Here is a 14,823-nt window from a genome sequence, read left to right as displayed (position 1 = left end):
GTTGGATCCAATGTGGGACATGAAGTGATAGCCACAGCAGCAGCAGCAGCCACCACAGCTACTTTGGCACCAGTGGCAAAGCAATGGCAATGAGTGGGGCAGGTGGCCACAGGCCAGGTGGCTGCTTGTCATATTGGAGTTGCACAAGTGTTGTGCTGACCTCCTTGGGCTCTCCCTCCCCGCATACATCACTGAAGGTGGTGTGAGCCACGGCCACAGGGCCCTAGATTCTGTAGAAGGCCATGTTCACTATTGCTAGCTATGCCCCCAAATCCCCCAATCCACTAGTAACTCAGCAGGCCAGATGCTGTGGCTCTAGGGGCCAGATCCAGCCTGTGGGTTGGATGCATGATACCTCTACTTTAGAGGAATGGAATAAGATACACGGCATAGGTACAGTAATCCATCCATTGACATACTCTCCCAGTCACCTTCCATAGGTTACGTCCCTCTTGTGTCCAATAACCCCGATGGTCTTATCCTCCATAAATTTGTCTAATCCTCAGTAGGTCATTGAGTCCAACCCCCTGCCCTGGGCAGGAAAGAGCACTGGGTCAGACGACCCCAGCCAGGTGCTTGCCCAGTCTCCTCTTGAAGACCCCCAAGGTAGAGGAGATCACCTCCTCCCTTGGCAGCCCATTCCAGATTCTGGCAACCTTCATCTTCCACTTTGTTACCTACTTATTCAGTTTTGTGAGATCTTTTTGTAACTCTTCAACTGTCACACTGATTCTTCTTTTTTGTAGAGAAGGAAAATGTTTTACTGACCAGGAAAAATATGTGAAGAAAGGAAATAAACACAAAAATACAGCAGCAGAGTTTAAAATACTTAGTAGGGAAGTTATTTAAATTGTGCCCCAAAAGGCAACCGTAAGAATATTTGTGATTGTTTTGAGTTGAAGTTATTGGTCCTCAAAGCCTACTGAGCTGTTAATCTGTTATCTTCATAATAGTTACAGAGGCTGAAACCCTTGTTTAAACCTATCCAAAGAACAGGCAGTTTGCCAGCTCTTCTTAATTGTCAGACAGTCTCATGTATTCCCAAATGTTTCTTATCTCCTCCAAAAGAGAAGATGTATTCTCCTTGTCAGGAAAAATAAAAACTTCCCATTAAAGCACAATATAAAACATTCCACCTGAAATTGAATGGCAGTAGACTGCCTTGGATTATAGTGAAATTACATTTTAAATTAAAATAAAAAGGTGTTTTAGGAACAGGTCTGGACAATACTGGTATTAGTACCACAGAGGAATGTCTGCATGAGGGCTTCCTTCAAACATCCCGTATGCCCTTCCCTTCTTCTGTCTTTGTAAAAACAATAAAAGGACCCCCCCACCCCGCAACAGGATTTCACTTGCACAGATTCATGAATCTCTGCTTGCATGTGGCTTGTTCAAATGAACTATGAACGAGTCTGACTCATCATTTCCCTGCTTTGTTGCCTATTAGGCAGTGTTAGCATTTACATTACAATTGATCTTAAAAAAGCAAATGATTTGCAGTAGTTCCAGCCTTAGTCCTTGTGAGTTACTACAGGAAACCTGTCTCCACCCTACTGACATTGTGCTTGCTACTTGCTGCTTACTGAATAAAGTTACTGATGACATCTCATTTTCACACAAGCTAATCTCTCAGCACCAGTATGGTGAACTTACTTGTCTCTTAGATTGTTTCCTGCAGGGTAAGCCCTTGCACCTTCCACCTCAACTCAAGTGAAAATCAATATCCATGTTGTTATTAGCTACCTCGTTGTAAGAAGTAATAGGGTCACAGGGGAGCAGCTAACTCCTGTGAGAAGGTGGCTGCCATACTTCATCAAGGCATCTCTACCAGATAGTACTATCCCTCCCATTGCCTAGGGAGTCAGAGAAATGAAGTAGGGGGATTGGAGGTAAAAGGATAGTGGAAAATGATGAAAAGACTCTTACAGGCTTATGCCAACTAGGCTGGGTGCTATGTAATTCCTTCCCATTTCTCTGTTTTTCTCTCTCTCTCATGGCAGTTTCCTCAGCGCTTAAAAAAGTGTGTTACTCTTTCTGCCCAGTTCTTGTTCCCTCAGCCGTTGTGGGAACACTGATCATAGTATTAAGGCCTTCTAGAATGGGCAGAGGACTGTAGTCACTGTAGCACAAGCAGCAGGAATAAGGCATATCATTACAAAAGGCCTTTTGTAGTTGCAAAGGTCATCTCAAACTCAGGTTGTTCCAGAAACTCAGACAGCAGCACTGGTATGTAGCCAGCTACAAAGTGGCTGTAGTTAATGTTCCCTTGGGATAGCTCTAACTGCAGCAGTCTGCCCTGGTCAGCTGTGTAACCAAGGAAGCATTTCACCTTGTTCTTCTGGGCTCAGCATTGTAGAGCAATCTGGCACCATGTGGGTGCAGTTGCAGATGGATCACAACACGGACACATTAGAGCTGAAATTGGGGAGAGCCTTTTGTAGTTCTGGCTTGGAACGCCTGCCCTGAATGCATTAGCAGTGTGTATTTAATACAAGCAGGTCTATTAGTGCTCTCAAAAGGAGAACTGGGGAAAGGCTGTAGTACCAGCCCCAAGTATAAAAAAAGGTGAGATTCAGTTGCCCTTTGTGATTTTCTTTCTTTTAGCTGGAAGTCATGAGATTCTTTTTCCTAATAGTATTTTATAATCTTACGCTATGTCTGATGGGTGTGGCCATTTTTCCCCAGGGACAAATAACAGTGGCACACCTTGTGCCACTGCCGCTTGCCCCCAGGGAACGCCCACGCCACACACGCTCTGGCATGCAGCAGGTTATACCAGGTTGGGTAGGGGAGGCTGCAACTGGCAACAGCAGCCTTACCTGGGGCCTTGCGGGCTCTGGGGAGCTGCAGCTGTGGCACTCCTGCAGCTGGGGGCTTGGCTAGCAGCCGAAGAATGGCTCAGCCAGGCCAGCCTCTGGTTTTGGGCTATGCATGCTGCCTCCATGTGCACTGCCCTGCTTTTTAAGGTATGGGTTTTTTTAACCCCAGGTCAAAAATGCCCCACGCTGCAAGGTAGTATCACAGGGAATGCCTGCATGTGTGGGGTCTGTCTGCAGCACCACATACCACACAGCCGCCCTCATCTTGACATGCAGTCTTATGCACCATCTCATGGCTGAACCTTCAGGGTACATTTGTGTCAAGTTATGATGCTTTCCACCATATCCATAAGGCCTAGAAATTCCTTTCTTTTTTAAAAAAAGAAAAGACAGCTGAGAACAGTAGTCAAATGTCTCCAGAAGCTGCATCTTTAATACACTAAATATGAGAGAAAAATGATGAGTTGATAAAAGTAAGATAGGTTCTTCAGTTTTAGCCTTTATTGTAAATGCACATGTAGTTGGCCTTTTTATTCTTTTGAAAGAAAATACTGGGACTCCTAATTTGTCAAGGTGATTGGGAGGAAAGTGATAGGGGGTTGCCATCAGAGCCAGATTCACACATAGGTAAACTAGGGCCCTAAGCTTGGAGGGGCCCAGTCCTTCTCTCCCTGGCACTGGAGTGAATGGCCCCATCTGCCTCCCTTCCCTTCTGGGCAGGGCTTTTGTTGCTGCCACCCTGGGGACATGAGTGCCTTCCCCAGCCTCCAGCTTGCTCCAGGCTCCAGGTAGGGAGAGGGCAGATTTGGGGGGTCGGGAATGGAGGTTGCAGCTGGGCGGGAGCACGAAGCCTGTGCCCAACGGTAGTGGCAGGCGCATGGAGTTTGTCAGGGTGTGGAGACCCCCATGGCACACAGCCCCCACCACCAGCACCAGCAACCCTCGGGGCATTCATGGCCCATGCAAGCTTGGGTACACAGCTCCAGCCAGCACTACATGGTGGGAGCAAGGAGCGCAGTCCTGCCAGCCACCTCTCTTGCACTGGACTTTGCATAGTGCACATACAGCTTCATGCTGCTGGGGAAAGCGCAGAGCCAGCTGCCTTCCCCGCCTCCTGCTGTTCAGGTCATGGGAAGCAGGGTGTGGGGAAGGCAGCTAGCTCCAGCCCACGCTGCTTCCCCCGGTACTGTGGAGCTGCACATAGACTGTGTGGCCCCCAGTGCAAGAGAGGCAGCTGGCGGGGCTGTGCTGTTTGCTACCACTGTGCAGCACTGGCTAGAGCCACCCATTGTGGGGCAGGTCCCAAGGGCAGCCACCACTGGCGGCGGGGGCTATGAACCATGGGTGGGAGTGTGTGGGTGTCTTCATACCTCTCACCCTCCCTCACAGACCCACACCCTGCTCCCACAACCCTCCCATATATATACCCCAACATACCCTATTGAATCCCCACATACAGCCACACCCCCTCACAATCCCCCCATGGACACCACCCACCCCCACTCCCCTCTCTTTGAAATACATTGGGCTTGTTTTTAAAGGCAGGTCCTTTTTTCCTCACGAGACTTGGGAACACTCCTCCAAGCCCCGCACCCCATGGCTGGTAGTCTGGGGGGGAGGAGAGAGGGGGTCTCGACCAGCTTGGGGCCACAAGTTTGTTTGCCTAGGGACCACTAATGGGTTAATCTGGCCCTGGCAGCCATGTCCTCGACACTGGTCGAGGAGAGGGGAAGAGAAAGTATAACGGCTAAGAAGTCTCTGCAGTATATTAGCTGCCCTTCTTATTTCAGTGGGCACATTCCTGAAGAGTATCCCTTAACTATGAAGACATATAAGAAGGAAGTTGGGAAGGGCACACATTAATGTATTTAAAACCTGGAGAAATAGAAGTCATTTAAAAAGTCCAAATGATTATACCTGCTGCATGTATAAAACTAAATACCAGCAGCCTATATCAGTGGGAAGTCTGGTGTGTGCAAGTACTCCACTCAGTGCGTTTAACTGCTGCTAATGTTCTTAGTTTGAGAATTCTTTGTCCAATGGATGAAGTTGATGATTGGGGTCATTCATGTAAGTGGAAATAAAGTATCTCCAGGCAATATAACAATTATAACATAATTGTTAGCGATAAATTTCCACTTGTCTGCTGTAGTAAGTTGTTTTTAATGAAACAAATCATTTTAATAATATATTCAGAGTGGGCTGTGCACTCAGTCATCCTCACAAGTTATCATTACCTCTAGTCAAAAGTATCTTTTGAGCAAAAGTAGTGAAAAAGGAGCTTTAACCTGTGGGTGGTTTGCATGTTTTTAAACTGAAGAGATTTATCCTTCTCACTGTTGAGACGACTTCCTTTTAAGGCCATTTTTTTACGGGAATGTACACTCCAGTTAGAAACACCCACTTCCCAGGGTTTGTAATAGAAACATCAACATAACCTAAATTATACTTTGCGTAACATGAGACAAATACACTAAATCTTATACTGTTCTGAGTGGTTCTGGTTCTAATCTTTAGGAGGTGCTGCTGATGTCCCATACTTTCAATTACTGGCCTACAAATTCCCTTCCTTGGAATCTTCTGTTGCTTGCAAGCTCTTTGAAAGTAGAACCCACATAAATAATTGTGGGCTGAATCTAGTCTTTCTTATTTTAGTGGCAATTCCCACTGAAGTTAATGGAATGAGGTGGGTGTGCAAAAAATAATGGAAATAGCCCTTTTTGGCTGCATCCACATGAGCAGGGGCAAGTGTGTGCAGCAGCACAAATAGTAGTGGGTGCGGCACAAATGTGTGCTGCTACTTTGTGCTACAGTGAATGCCCCTGCTGGTGTGGTTTGAGTGGTACACATTGTCCCACTGCTCCATGTGCTGCACGGGGAGCTGGCTGGGGCACAAGGTGCCTCAGTGCAGAGCTAGCCAGCAGGCACCCCCACATTGAGGCACCCTGTGCCCCAGACAACCAGGGAGTGGCACTTGGAGATGGGGGAGCAGGCAGCCCTGGGCTGCTTGCTCTCCTGTCTCAGCATTTGTCCCAACACATGGCACTTTGGTATGCGTTGTGCTGCTTTTTTTTGCAGAGCTTTTTTTGGCTACCAGGAAATCCTGGTAGCAAATTTTGCCCCAGTGCTGCAAATTAGCAGCAGGGCACACATTTTTAAGTGCAACATGTGCAATTTTGTGGTGCTGCAAAGAGGCCTCTGCTCCTAGTGGCCTCTAAAACCAAGAAAACCATATAGAAAGAATACAGATGGCTTTCTGATTGTTTAAATGTTAACCCTGGCATAATTGACCGTGATCCTGTTATTTAGGTTGATATCTGAAAGCAGATCTGACACAACGTAATGAGGACTGTTCCCTGAAGTTGTGAGTGTTTTAAAAAGTGATTAGAGATGTGAACTGAAATTGCTGGCAGTACCATCAGCTTTCAAGATATTATGTACTATCATGCTATGCTACCAACACTGTGCCAGGGCCAGGGACACCAGTGGCAGATATTTATCAACCTAGCTACTAGTTTTGAGTGCTTAAGCACTGTAGAATTGCCACTTTTCACTGTTTGCACTCTACTGTACTCTTCCCTCAGTGGGTATAAGTAACTTCCACACATTAAAGGAAGAACAGCCCCTTAGAGCATAATATGTTCTCCCTTTTGTTGACATAAATCAGGAGTCACCCCGCCCCACCCCAGCTCTGAAATTAGCAGCGTACAAGCATATGATATCAGATGCAGATTCTGAGTAGCTAATATAGTGTTTCTAAGCAGATGGTAAGGAGGACAAATACAAAATGAGAATTAATGCATGGAAAGATGTATAATACGGAAAAAATGTGTACAGGGAAAAAATAAAACAGTCCTGTACCAAGTCATGGCTTTCCCACATATAGGAACAGAATATTCTCTCATGTGCACTCCCTCTTATAAGTTTTGCAGCTCCTGGGAAAAGTCATATGGCAGAATAGAACAGCAGTTCCAAATATAACTACTCTAAGCAGATTAAACACTGCAGTGAATGTCAGCTTGCCTCTTCAAGGAAGTCTAATGGGGGTAGTCCAAATTAGCATTTTCTGAAGCGAGGATTTTTTGTAGACTTTTTCTGGTTCCACCTTATTGCATATCCATAAAGCTCTAAAAAGTATAACCAGTGTCAGAGTTGTCTGGTGTTCCTGGCACCATTGAATATACCGTGTTGTCTTGACACGTATGGAAATCTCTCCATATGTCTGTCATTCCTTGTTCTCTGCAATGTATGGTGCACACCACCTAATATTAGTATTTCTCTTTCATTCATACCTTTAAAAAACATTGACATTTAGCCAGGTGCCATTTCACATTGAACTAGGTATTCTTTTTCCTCCAGCTTCCCTGCCCTATGCTGTCCTGTTACCTCCCCATCCCTCCCTTTCCATTTTTAGAGTATTTATGTTTAATGATATTGTAAGTGATTTGGAGCATGGGGTTGACTCATTCTATGTGTCTGTAGAGCTCCTAGTGCAAGAAGGGCCCTGCTGATGGCAGGTGGTGGTATAGAGAACTCAACTCTTGTGTTACTACTGATGACAGTAATACTAGTACAGAGGATGCTCAGCCTTTTTCACAGGTGTGTACTGATGCAATCTGAAAGCAACCGTTGAAGGCTTGAGGCTTTGTGAACAATCCAGCATAGTAACATAATGCATGCAATGGATAGCTTGGCTTTTTTTGGAATAGAAACATCTTTGTAAAATAACTTTTATATAATTGCAGTGATAGTCTAAATATCTTGATGTGCATAGCAACAAATGAATCATAGAATACCACCAAGATGATCATCTTGCTTCTAAAGGCAGAAGGGCTTTGAACCTCTAGCTGGTAAGTTGTAGTTTCCATGTGTAATTTCAGTAGGTGATAGCACAGTAACATAGGGAACGTTTAAGGTTTTCTCTAACTGACAAATGGCCAGGTTCGTTAACTTGATTAAAAGTGAGAACTTACTACTACTGGTTTCTACGAAGATGGCAGATTGTCTTGCGATTTCAGTGTTGAAGTGGGGTGCAGACACTCTGGGTGCAATTTCCCTGTCACGGACATTATGTGTAACCTTTCTGAATGAAGGGCGTAGGAACTTTACTTTCACTTACATCCCAAACTGTGGTCCTGAAAGCACTTACTCAGCTACTGCTTAACCTCTAAAGAGCCTAAATATATTGACATACCTAGAGACATGCCTCAGGTATGCCCAAAACTGCACCAATCTTGCCGGGGCTGAATTTTCCTTACATATAAGGTTTTTATGTCTTCAGAAACTTGGAGTGGCATTCTATTCTTTTCTGGGTGCTTTGACAGCTGGACTTGGTCATTGACATGATTGTCTAAGTCCCCAAAATGCCACTTACAGAGGTTGGCACTCCAGTCCTGTGTGCATAGCCCTACACACATGCATGACCAGAAATAGAATGCCATTCTATATGTAAGTGGCATTTTGGGGACAATAACGTATGCATGTAAATCTGGCTGTCTAGGCATCTAAAAAAGAACAGCCGGCCACCATTGGTGCAATCAAGTATGCGTTCTTTGATTGTACCCAACACACAAAATGACACAGTCAGCTTCTGCACAAAATCAGGTGCATTGACTTCCTTTTAAAGTAGGGTGGTGCCATGACTGTCCACCTTTTATATAATGCAACAGTGGTTAGAGCAATTACCTAGGAAGTGGGCAACTGAAATTCAGTTTCTTTTTCAGCATGAGAGCATCCAGACCCCTTTGGTTTCACAAACACACTCTAACGTCCAAGCTATAGCTTACAATGAGAACTCTCCACAGTTCCTGTTGAATCTGGGCTACATAGTAGCAAAAGAATGCAAAAATTAGTAAGGCCAATGTGAGCAAGAGAGAGTGTGAGAATGAAAGCAAGCATATGACAAAGAGAACATGACTCTAATTTAGTGGCTGAGAGACTCAGAAGGGAGATGGGAGACCTGGATTTCAGTTCCTGCTCTCACAACGCCCACAAGGCACAGACAGAAAAGCAACTCCATGTTGCAACTCAGCACTTTCCAGGAAGCACTGTGAGTTGCAACAATCTCCTGGACCCAGCTGCAGTTCACGGTTGCATCCAGGAGTTGGGGATGCCAGCTGCTTGCTGCAAGCCTGCAGCCCAGTCTCCATAGCAATGCTGCTCTCCGGCTCCCAGCCCAGGCGCTGTTTTCTGAGTTGGAGAGGCGAAAGGGAGCAGAAGGAGCTCATTCTTGGGGTTCCCCAGCTGGCCCTGAAGGGTGGGGTGGGTGGATTGGACTCCAGTCCTCCCAGCCCACTTTCTAGCAACAGCTGAAAAAACCCCAGACCAAACTCCCTCTGCTCCCTTTCCCCCCTCCCATTCTGAAAACAGCAATAGGCTGGGAACTTCATAGACACAAGTTACAGAACACACTTTGTTTCAGAGCATGTTCACCTGAACCACTCCCTTGCTGCCATATTTCTGGATTATGAGGACCCCACTGTGAGCCAGATAATACTCCCCAGAGTACTATATTGTATGGCATACAGAGTCACTCCTGCACATGGCCAGATCCAGCATATGGGATTGGGTCAGCATGTAGATAGATCCATGTGTGAATGGATCCATGCATTTGCGGACAGATGGGAGAGAGACTGCATCAGTGTTCTGAATCACATCTGTGGACCGATCCTATGCACTGACCCTGTTTCAGTCATCCAGGCTGTGGGGTTGAAGATTGGGTGCCACTGTATTAAAGAAGTTAGACAACTACTTTTTAGATTATATTTAGGTGCCTAAAACAAACATTTTTGAACTTCAGAAACCTATGCTTGACCTCCACACATGCCTAAGATTGCATCAGCAAAGGTGAAAGGCCCTAAACAGGGGGATTGGGTGGGTGTGCATGTGTCTGTGTGTGAAGTTGAGGGGCCCTGTGTGTGCACATGCATGTATGAAGCCAGTTGGTGCCTACCTCATGCCCTTGAAGATCCAGTTGGCTCCCCACCTGTGTCCCTTAAAGAGTCCAAGCCAGTAGGTATGCTCAGCACCATGCTTAGGCCTTTGGCTTCTAAGTGCCTGGAATTCAGGTGTATTATAATGGCTAGTCCATTTGTACATTTAACTCTTGGCATTTCTCAGAGCCTTGTTTCCTTAGCATTACGAAGGAGACGATTAATAATGTGTCTTCGCCTGTTTTAGTTGGGAGTTCATTGGGTCAATGATGGTCCCTTACTGTCTCTCAAGCTCAGGGAGGCCTTTTTTGCTACCTTAAAACAAATAAACAGCACTGTGTTTACATTAGAAAAAGTGGGAGAGAAAGGTCAGAGCTTTAGAGGCATAAGTGATTTATTCCACCCTTATGAAAACATGTCTTCTCATTAGGTTTTCAGGTAACTGTTGGAGATCAAAACACTTAGTGAAGCTATGGTCCCTGGAATGTTCTACTTCCTTTACCCTGAATCCTTCTCTAATTGTTATGTCCTGTAGCTGAAAACACAGGTTGCATTAGAGGTTATCAGTAGTTTTATGCCTCAACCAAGTGGGTATATATACACTGTCCGACTTAATACCCTTCAGCTTTATTTCCTTTCTAAAACTTCAGCAATCAGACTAGTTATGTACTATTAACTTAGATGCAATTAAACTTGCATGTTTATTTTGATGATTCAATATGCTTTATCTTAAAAAAGGACACCTCTGTTTAATGGGAAAAACTAATTCTGTGCAAAACAGAAAAACCAAAAATGTTTGAAGCTGTGTATCTGATTGAGTCAGGTAACCATGTGGTTTTTTAACACAGAGGAAGACTGTACCTGTCCAGCTGGAAAGAACACAGTAAGAACACCTTATGCCTGTAGTTTAATATAAACCACTTCCTTCCAGGTTATTTATCATAAAAAAGAGAGAGTTTCTTTGCTGTCTCTTCTAGTCTTGTGCTTAACAAATCAATCCTCGAGTGTAGCTCATGCTCACTAAATGCTACTCTTTACTGAAGCTGGCTTCTGAGGACTGTAGTGGTGGGAATGTTCAAAAGAGAGTCTGGTTTTTGTTACCAGAAAGAAAGACAACAGCTACAAAGTAGAAGCCCTATTGGCAAAACCACTGTGGTTTTAGAGGATATTTTTTAGCTATTTTGGCAAGGTCACAATTAATTGTAGTGTCTCAGTGCTTTGTGCAAGTCTTATAAAAGCAAACTTTTTATGGGCTCCTCTTTCCAGTGCACAGATTGCCTAAATGAATTTCATGGAATAGAGAAGGTACATTTAAGGGAACAGCAGCTCATATTTCCTGGTCTCAGCATAGATGATACCCTTTTCAGCTGCCGAGGTTGGTTTTGTAAACCACCACAGCTGACCATCGTGGACAGTATGAACCACTGGAGAAACAAATACACATGTGGACAGATTTCTTTTTCTTAAAAATAGAAAGTAATTGAAAGTATTTTCAGTTAAATGATTTATTAAATTATTACTGGAGGGTAGGTAGGGAAAATTCAATCCTCTCTGTGAAACAAAATGTGTTTGAGGATAGAGAAGCCATTTTAGTCACATGTTTTAACTCTATAAATTATGTTTTTGATCTTCCTTGATAGGAGTGGTTTAAAGATTAATTAAACCTGAAAAAAACCCCAAAAATATTACTAGTCTGAACTCATTTTTTTATGTACTTTTTTGTAGTCTGATTGGTCTTATGATAGAGGAAAACAATTAAATGTCTAAGTACTCAACCCAGCTTGGTCTTTGGAACTGTACATTGTAATACAAATAAGTACTGAAAAGTCAGTGAGACGATTACCACCTGGTGATGTACAAATTAGTGAGTGAGCTAGCTATTACCTACAATTTACTTTTTTCATAATTTGTGCTTTCTAAATTATTCTTAAGAGATCATTTTTGTAGCTAAAAACGAACAAAGAAATTCATCATATTAGTTATTCTGCAAATGTTTCTATATGAGAAAATTAACAACTACTGTAGGAAACTTGATTGACTTGAATTACAGCAACACTAGCTTGACAGACACTAATTTTGGAAAGGTATTTTGTACTGAAGGCTGGAATTCAAAGCAAGTGGAAGGCTTAGCATCTCCATGTGTTACTAAGCAACCTAAGGAACAAAACTTTAAGAGTAGATGAAAAAATGATTAACTTATAACAAATTATTTGTTGACGTGCAGCAGCCATTCTGCAAAGCCATCTGAAATGAAACTTGCTATTGTATAGCAGAAAGCAGAATGACCGGTTTATGTTAAGCTGGATTAGTCATGGAAGTGTGTGCTGCTTTTGTAAAATATATCTTCCAGCTCTTTTTAAATAATACAGTTTCATTCAGTGCTTGCAGAAAGTTAAAAAAATTAAAATCATATAAAAATAAAAATAAAGAGAGAAGCAGTAATCTCATTCATCCCATTGGTCAGTAAGGCTTGTTAAGTAATAAGGATTAATAATCTTTTACAATATCACCTGCCAGCAGTGACCCTATTACTTGGGACAGGGTATAAATTTACTGAGGCCACACACAAGATCCTGTTTATGACATGAAGTCTTATCTGGTACATATACAGCATGGCTTGTCAAGAAGAATGAGTCCCTGTTCTGTAATGTTATAGGTCATAATGTGAGGCAGTCTGTACAACCTTTTTTCAAACAGGCAGAAACTCAGGCCCTTTGAATTTGGGGGCTATGGTTCTTAGTCTACAAGTGCCCAGTTGAATTCAGTCAAAGCACTGTGCACAGAATCCTACATATCTTTCCATATAATGTGAAAATAGTTATTTGAAGAGTGACATCCATGTAGGGTATATATGAGATACCTATTCCTATTGCAGCCCTGTGTAACAGAGCAGCAGTCAGATTCTTCAGTCCTGCAAGCAGGTGTTGCAACTTTTGGAGATGCTATTCATTGTAGCAGCTCCATCCTTAAATTCAAGGAGGTTGGAGTGGCTGTTTATACAGAGATGACTAATATATAGAACAGGTAGGTACAAGTACAGCTAGGTTTAGTTTACATTGAATTACCAGTAAATCCAAAAGCCAGGAAGAGGGCAATTTTGTATTAAATGCAGTCTGTGTAAATTCTGTTCAGAACAAGGTAAAAGGTCCATTCATCTATAATGCCAGTATCTTTTACAGTTATTCTAGGTCCCTAGAAAATGAATAAGTGTACTTACATGCTAATGTAAGCCCTTCTGTTAAAAGCAAGTAAAATCAAATTCCTCTGCAGCTGAGAGTCAAGTGAAAGGGTTCATTTACTAGGTCAGCTGTTGCCACATGGATGTTTAATTTCTTTCTTTATAAAATATTTTCAGCCCTATACTGAGTTGGCCTTCCTTTCACATAACTTTTCTTTATTGCAGTGTTAACAACTTAGCCACTCAAGGCTTTCTGAAAAGATCACAGAATATACTTTTATTCTTCAGGGCATAGGTTTGGCAGCATGTGCTGCAACTACATCAAGGTGAGTATGCCAAGGGAAAACAGCTCTCAGAATACCTCATTTTCAGTTCAGTTAATTTTCCCAACAAAAATCAGAGTTAAGTATTGGTAATCAGGATACAGCTGGGAAAATAAAGCCCACTGAATTCAGCCTTTTTTTTTTTTTTTTGCAGTGAAGACACAGCAATGAGAAAATCCTGTTGGTGACTGAAAGCAGCAAATAAAAGCACAAGAACCAACTTTTGAAGAACAGTAGTTTAAGAAGTTAAACAGGTTATAGCAGATCCATTATGCTACTTGTTGGGAACAGCAATATAAGGAAATCAGAACATCCTGTAAATCGCTGTGGCATCCAATATTTTTACAGTACCATGAGTAACAGCTGGCTTAACAATTGCCCACTTAATTCTTGTTGGCATTTTTGTTTAGTAGCAAGAGCTTAAAATTGGGAGTGTAGAAGCCTGACTTTAATTCCACTTTGGCTTTCACTTGTGTCTGAGCAAGTTATCAGTAGATTCTTTTGGGAGATATGGGCCTAAACTTTAGTGGCACAGTTCTCATCTTGTATAGCTGAAGCTTGAACTTCAGAGGAGTAGCTAGTGGACACTTCTGAAAACACTGACCATTATTTCTACTTCTGTTTTTCAAATGTAAATATCTATTGGTGCATATTACAAGAATGCTAGGTGGATTAAGATTCAATGTGTTTGAAACTTGTATCGTTTATGGCATTGTTTGTTGTTATTACTCTCTCTCCAGTGACCAGAGGAGAATTTCCAAGAAAGTATATTGTGGGAGTAAGAAGCCAGCACTTCCAGCTGATCCTGTTGTGAGCTAGATGCATATAAAGGCTGAAGGGAACTTTAACTGCTAGTTTTGAGCTAAATACTGGGCACGTCTACATGTGCACATTTACTGCTCAATAACCGAAATTACTGCACAGTATGGGTACGTGTCTACATGTGCACACCTGTACTGTGCCATAAATATGGCAACTTACACTGACTTGATTAGTTACTGTGCAGTAGCACATGTGTAGATGCATTACTGTGCAGTAACCCAGGGGGCCTCCCTGCTGGGCCTGCCCAGCCACTAGGGGACTGGCTTGAACCCAACTGGCGCTCCCCCTGGTAGCCACAGGGGCACATGGCAAGCAGACTAAATTTAGTCCCAGGTCTCCTGCACACGTGGATGCCAGCCTATTTCCGCTTTCTGAGCAGTAAATTTAAGCCAGCATAAATACACATGTAGACACGTCCACTGTTGAAGAAATCTTAGGGCCATTTGATGCAAGACTCCCAACTAGCTTCACTGCAGACAGGCAGGATTTAACTTGTGATTCAAATAGCTATTTAAATAGAAACAAACTTTTTTTTTTTTTTTTTTTTAAACCAGCAGTGGCAAATTTAGGCATTTATGCCAATCCATATGTATATTTGTTAGCAATTGAATTACCAGAGGAAGGAAAAAAAGAATGTAAACAGGAGGCTAAGTACCAGCTAATGAAAGCACATGAAGATGGTTTGAGGCAAGCTTTTTGAAGATATATCAAGAACCTCAGAATAAAGTCAAAGGGAGTTTTTAGGG

The sequence above is a fragment of the Crocodylus porosus genome, unplaced genomic scaffold, assembly GCF_001723895.1.
Source record: "Crocodylus porosus isolate Cpor-Errol unplaced genomic scaffold, CroPor_comp1, whole genome shotgun sequence".
Classification (NCBI taxonomy): Eukaryota; Metazoa; Chordata; order Crocodylia; family Crocodylidae; genus Crocodylus; species Crocodylus porosus.
The sequence above is the reverse complement of the archived record's forward strand: the minus strand, read 5'-3'. Positions refer to the sequence as shown.